This window comes from Besnoitia besnoiti, chromosome VII (genome assembly GCF_002563875.1).
Source record: "Besnoitia besnoiti strain Bb-Ger1 chromosome VII, whole genome shotgun sequence".
Classification (NCBI taxonomy): Eukaryota; Apicomplexa; class Conoidasida; order Eucoccidiorida; family Sarcocystidae; genus Besnoitia; species Besnoitia besnoiti.
The window spans coordinates 1,471,300-1,480,837 of NC_042362.1; positions in this window are offsets into that span (position 1 = coordinate 1,471,300).

Consider the following 9,538-nt stretch of genomic DNA (forward strand, 5'->3'; position numbering starts at 1 on the left):
ATGCGCATGAAAACAGGACACGCATACAGATATATACATATATATATGCCGACTCAGATCCCAGACACACAAACATATACATATGCGCATGAAAACAGGACACGCATACAGATATATACATATATACATGTCGACTCAGATCCCAAACACACAAACATATACATATGCGCATGAAACCAGGACACGCATACAGATATATACATATATATATGTCGACTCAGATCACAAACACACAAACATATACATATGCGCATGAAACCAGGACACGCATACAGATATATACATATATATATATATATATATATATATGTCGACTCAGATCCCAAACACACAAACATATACATATGCGCATGAAACCAGGACACGCATACAGATATATACATATATATATGTCGACTCAGATCCCAAACACACAAACATATACATATGCGCATGAAAACAGGACACGCATACAGATATATACATATATATATGTCGACTCAGATCCCAAACACACAAACATATACATATGCGCATGAAAACAGGACACGCATACAGATATATACATATATATATGTCGACTCAGATCCCAAACACACAAACATATACATATGCGCATGAAACCAGGACACGCATACAGATATATACATATATATATGTCGACTCAGATCACAAACACACAAACATATACATATGCGCATGAAACCAGGACACGCATACAGATATATACATATATATATGTCGACTCAGATCACAAACACACAAACATATACATATGCGCATGAAAACAGGACACGCATACAGATATATACATATATATATGTCGACTCAGATCACAAACACACAAACATATACATATGCGCATGAAACCAGGACACGCATACAGATATATACATATATATATGTCGACTCAGATCACAAACACACAAACATATACATATGCGCATGAAAACAGGACACGCATACAGATATATACATATATATATGTCGACTCAGATCACAAACACACAAACATATACATATGCGCATGAAAACAGGACACGCATACAGATATATACATATATATATGTCGACTCAGATCACAAACACACAAACATATACATATGCGCATGAAACCAGGACACGCATACAGATATATACATATATATATGTCGACTCAGATCACAAACACACAAACATATACATATGCGCATGAAAACAGGACACGCATACAGATATATACATATATATATGTCGACTCAGATCACAAACACACAAACATATACATATGCGCATGAAAACAGGACACGCATACAGATATATACATATATATATGTCGACTCAGATCCAAACACACAAACATATACATATGCGCATGAAAACAGGACACGCATACAGATATATACATATATATATGTCGACTCAGATCACAAACACACAAACATATACATATGCGCATGAAAACAGGACACGCATACAGATATATACATATATATATGTCGACTCAGATCCCAGACACACAAACATATACATATGCGCATGAAAACAGGACACGCATACAGATATATACATATATACATGTCGACTCAGATCCCAAACACACAAACATATACATATGCGCATGAAACCAGGACACGCATACAGATATATACATATATATATGTCGACTCAGATCACAAACACACAAACATATACATATGCGCATGAAACCAGGACACGCATACAGATATATACATATATATATATATATGTCGACTCAGATCCCAAACACACAAACATATACATATGCGCATGAAACCAGGACACGCATACAGATATATACATATATATATGTCGACTCAGATCCAAACACACAAACATATACATATGCGCATGAAACCAGGACACGCATACAGATATATACATATATATATGTCGACTCAGATCCCAGACACACAAACATATACATATGCGCATGAAAACAGGACACGCATACAGATATATACATATATATATGTCGACTCAGATCCCAAACACACAAACATATACATATGCGCATGAAACCAGGACACGCATACAGATATATACATATATATATGTCGACTCAGATCACAAACACACAAACATATACATATGCGCATGAAACCAGGACACGCATACAGATATATACATATATATATGTCGACTCAGATCACAAACACACAAACATATACATATGCGCATGAAAACAGGACACGCATACAGATATATACATATATATATGTCGACTCAGATCACAAACACACAAACATATACATATGCGCATGAAACCAGGACACGCATACAGATATATACATATATATATGTCGACTCAGATCACAAACACACAAACATATACATATGCGCATGAAAACAGGACACGCATACAGATATATACATATATATATGTCGACTCAGATCCCAAACACACAAACATATACATATGCGCATGAAAACAGGACACGCATACAGATATATACATATATATATGTCGACTCAGATCACAAACACACAAACATATACATATGCGCATGAAAACAGGACACGCATACAGATATATACATATATATATGTCGACTCAGATCACAAACACACAAACATATACATATGCGCATGAAAACAGGACACGCATACAGATATATACATATATATATGTCGACTCAAATCCCAAACACACAAACATATACATATGCGCATGAAAACAGGACACGCATACAGATATATACATATATATATGTCCACTCAGATCACAAACACACAAACATATACATATGCGCATGAAAACAGGACACGCATACAGATATATACATATATATATGTCGACTCAGATCACAAACACACAAACATATACATATGCGCATGAAACCAGGACACGCATACAGATATATACATATATATATGTCGACTCAGATCACAAACACACAAACATATACATATGCGCATGAAAACAGGACACGCATACAGATATATACATATATATATGTCGACTCAGATCACAAACACACAAACATATACATATGCGCATGAAAACAGGACACGCATACAGATATATACATATATATATGTCGACTCAGATCACAAACACACAAACATATACATATGCGCATGAAAACAGGACACGCATACAGATATATACATATATATATGTCGACTCAGATCACAAACACACAAACATATACATATGCGCATGAAACCAGGACACGCATACAGATATATACATATATATATGTCGACTCAGATCACAAACACACAAACATATACATATGCGCATGAAAACAGGACACGCATACAGATATATACATATATATATGTCGACTCAGATCACAAACACACAAACATATACATATGCGCATGAAAACAGGACACGCATACAGATATATACATATATATATGTCGACTCAGATCACAAACACACAAACATATACATATGCGCATGAAACCAGGACACGCATACAGATATATACATATATATATGTCGACTCAGATCACAAACACACAAACATATACATATGCGCATGAAACAGGACACGCATACAGATATATACATATATATATGTCGACTCAGATCACAAACACACAAACATATACATATGCGCATGAAAACAGGACACGCATACAGATATATACATATATATATGTCGACTCAGATCACAAACACACAAACATATACATATGCGCATGAAAACAGGACACGCATACAGATATATACATATATATATGTCGACTCAGATCCCAAACACACAAACATATACATATGCGCATGAAAACAGGACACGCATACAGATATATACATATATATATGTCGACTCAGATCACAAACACACAAACATATACATATGCGCATGAAACCAGGACACGCATACAGATATATACATATATATATGTCGACTCAGATCCCAAACACACAAAACATATACATATGCGCATGAAAACAGGACACGCATACAGATATATACATATATATATGTCGACTCAGATCACAAACACACAAAACATATACATATGCGCATGAAACCAGTACACGCATACAGATATATACATATATATATGTCGACTCAGATCACAAACACACAAACATATACATATGCGCATGAAAACAGGACACGCATACAGATATATACATATATATATGTCGACTCAGATCACAAACACACAAACATATACATATGCGCATGAAAACAGGACACGCATACAGATATATACATATATATATATGTCGACTCAGATCACAAACACACAAACATATACATATGCGCATGAAACCAGGACACGCATACAGATATATACATATATATATATATATGTCGACTCAGATCCCAAACACACAAACATATACATATGCCGCATGAAAACAGGACACGCATACAGATATATACATATATATATGTCGACTCAGATCACAAACACACAAACATATACATATGCGCATGAAAACAGGACACGCATACAGATATATACATATATATATGTCGACTCAGATCACAAACACACAAACATATACATATGCGCATGAAAACAGGACACGCATACAGATATATACATATATATATGTCGACTCAGATCACAAACACACAAACATATACATATGCGCATGAAAACAGGACACGCATACAGATATATACATATATATATGTCGACTCAGATCACAAACACACAAACATATACATATGCGCATGAAACCAGGACACGCATACAGATATATATACATATATATATATGTCGACTCAGATCCCAAACACACAAACATATACATATGCGCATGAAACCAGGACACGCATACAGATATATACATATATATATGTCGACTCAGATCCCAAACACACAAACATATACATATGCGCATGAAAACAGGACACGCATACAGATATATACATATATATATGTCGACTCAGATCCCAAACACACAAACATATACATATGCGCATGAAAACCAGGACACGCATACAGATATATACATATATATATGTCGACTCAGATCCCAAACACACAAACATATACATATGCGCATGAAACCAGGACACGCATACAGATATATACATATATATATGTCGACTCAGATCACAAACACACAAACATATACATATGCGCATGAAACCAGGACACGCATACAGATATATACATATATATATGTCGACTCAGATCACAAACACACAAACATATACATATGCGCATGAAAACAGGACACGCATACAGATATATACATATATATATATGTCGACTCAGATCACAAACACACAAACATATACATATGCGCATGAAACCAGGACACGCATACAGATATATACATATATATATGTCGACTCAGATCACAAACACACAAACATATACATATGCGCATGAAAACAGGACACGCATACAGATATATACATATATATATGTCGACTCAGATCACAAACACACAAACATATACATATGCGCATGAAAACAGGACACGCATACAGATATATACATATATATATGTCGACTCAGATCACAAACACACAAACATATACATATGCGCATGAAAACCAGGACACGCATACAGATATATACATATATATATGTCGACTCAGATCACAAACACACAAAATATACATATGCGCATGAAAACAGGACACGCATACAGATATATACATATATATATGTCGACTCAGATCACAAACACACAAACATATACATATGCGCATGAAAACAGGACACGCATACAGATATATACATATATATATGTCGACTCAGATCCCAAACACACAAACATATACATATGCGCATGAAACAGGACACGCATACAGATATATACATATATATATGTCGACTCAGATCACAAACACACAAACATATACATATGCGCATGAAAACAGGACACGCATACAGATATATACATATATATATGTCGACTCAGATCCAACACACAAACATATACATATGCGCATGAAAACAGGACACGCATACAGATATATACATATATATATGTCGACTCAGATCACAAACACACAAACATATACATATGCGCATGAAACCAGGACACGCATACAGATATATACATATATATATGTCGACTCAGATCACAAACACACAAACATATACATATGCGCATGAAACCAGGACACGCATACAGATATATACATATATATATATATGTCGACTCAGATCCCAAACACACAAACATATACATATGCGCATGAAACCAGGACACGCATACAGATATATACATATATATATGTCGACTCAGATCCCAAACACACAAACATATACATATGCGCATGAAACCAGGACACGCATACAGATATATACATATATATATGTCGACTCAGATCCCAAACACACAAACATATACATATGCGCATGAAAACAGGACACGCATACAGATATATACATATATATATGTCGACTCAGATCCCAAACACACAAACATATACATATGCGCATGAAACCAGGACACGCATACAGATATATACATATATATATGTCGACTCAGATCACAAACACACAAACATATACATATGCGCATGAAACCAGGACACGCATACAGATATATACATATATATATGTCGACTCAGATCACAAACACACAAACATATACATATGCGCATGAAACAGGACACGCATACAGATATATACATATATATATGTCGACTCAGATCACAAACACACAAACATATACATATGCGCATGAAACCAGGACACGCATACAGATATATACATATATATATGTCGACTCAGATCACAAACACACAAACATATACATATGCGCATGAAAACAGGACACGCATACAGATATATACATATATATATGTCGACTCAGATCCCAAACACACAAACATATACATATGCGCATGAAAACAGGACACGCATACAGATATATACATATATATATGTCGACTCAGATCACAAACACACAAACATATACATATGCGCATGAAAACAGGACACGCATACAGATATATACATATATATATGTCGACTCAGATCACAAACACACAAACATATACATATGCGCATGAAAACAGGACACGCATACAGATATATACATATATATATGTCGACTCAAATCCCAAACACACAAACATATACATATGCGCATGAAAACAGGACACGCATACAGATATATACATATATATATGTCCACTCAGATCACAAACACACAAACATATACATATGCGCATGAAAACAGGACACGCATACAGATATATACATATATATATGTCGACTCAGATCACAAACACACAAACATATACATATGCGCATGAAACCAGGACACGCATACAGATATATACATATATATATGTCGACTCAGATCACAAACACACAAACATATACATATGCGCATGAAAACAGGACACGCATACAGATATATACATATATATATGTCGACTCAGATCACAAACACACAAACATATACATATGCGCATGAAAACAGGACACGCATACAGATATATACATATATATATGTCGACTCAGATCACAAACACACAAACATATACATATGCGCATGAAAACAGGACACGCATACAGATATATACATATATATATGTCGACTCAGATCACAAACACACAAACATATACATATGCGCATGAAACCAGGACACGCATACAGATATATACATATATATATGTCGACTCAGATCACAAACACACAAACATATACATATGCGCATGAAAACAGGACACGCATACAGATATATACATATATATATGTCGACTCAGATCACAAACACACAAACATATACATATGCGCATGAAAACAGGACACGCATACAGATATATACATATATATATGTCGACTCAGATCACAAACACACAAACATATACATATGCGCATGAAACCAGGACACGCATACAGATATATACATATATATATGTCGACTCAGATCACAAACACACAAACATATACATATGCGCATGAAACCAGGACACGCATACAGATATATACATATATATATGTCGACTCAGATCACAAACACACAAACATATACATATGCGCATGAAAACAGGACACGCATACAGATATATACATATATATATGTCGACTCAGATCACAAACACACAAACATATACATATGCGCATGAAAACAGGACACGCATACAGATATATACATATATATATGTCGACTCAGATCCCAAACACACAAACATATACATATGCGCATGAAAACAGGACACGCATACAGATATATACATATATATATGTCGACTCAGATCACAAACACACAAACATATACATATGCGCATGAAACCAGGACACGCATACAGATATATACATATATATATGTCGACTCAGATCCCAAACACACAAACATATACATATGCGCATGAAAACAGGACACGCATACAGATATATACATATATATATGTCGACTCAGATCACAAACACACAAACATATACATATGCGCATGAAACCAGTACACGCATACAGATATATACATATATATATGTCGACTCAGATCACAAACACACAAACATATACATATGCGCATGAAAACAGGACACGCATACAGATATATACATATATATATGTCGACTCAGATCACAAACACACAAACATATACATATGCGCATGAAAACAGGACACGCATACAGATATATACATATATATATGTCGACTCAGATCACAAACACACAAACATATACATATGCGCATGAAACAGGACACGCATACAGATATATACATATATATATGTCGACTCAGATCACCAAACACACAAACATATACATATGCGCATGAAAACAGGACACGCATACAGATATATACATATATATATGTCGACTCAGATCACAAACACACAAACATATACATATGCGCATGAAAACAGGACACGCATACAGATATATACATATATATATGTCGACTCAGATCACAAACACACAAACATATACATATGCGCATGAAAACAGGACACGCATACAGATATATACATATATATATGTCGACTCAGATCACAAACACACAAACATATACATATGCGCATGAAAACAGGACACGCATACAGATATATACATATATATATGTCGACTCAGATCACAAACACACAAACATATACATATGCGCATGAAACCAGGACACGCATACAGATATATACATATATATATGTCGACTCAGATCACAAACACACAAACATATACATATGCGCATGAAACCAGGACACGCATACAGATATATACATATATATATGTCGACTCAGATCCCAAACACACAAACATATACATATGCGCATGAAAACAGGACACGCATACAGATATATACATATATATATGTCGACTCAGATCACAAACACACAAACATATACATATGCGCATGAAACCAGTACACGCATACAGATATATACATATATATATGTCGACTCAGATCCCAAACACACAAAAATATACATATGCGCATGAAAACAGGACACGCATACAGATATATACATATATATATGTCGACTCAGATCACAAACACACAAACATATACATATGCGCATGAAAACAGGACACGCATACAGATATATACATATATATATGTCGACTCAGATCACAAACACACAAACATATACATATGCGCATGAAAACAGGACACGCATACAGATATATACATATATATATATATGTCGACTCAGATCACAAACA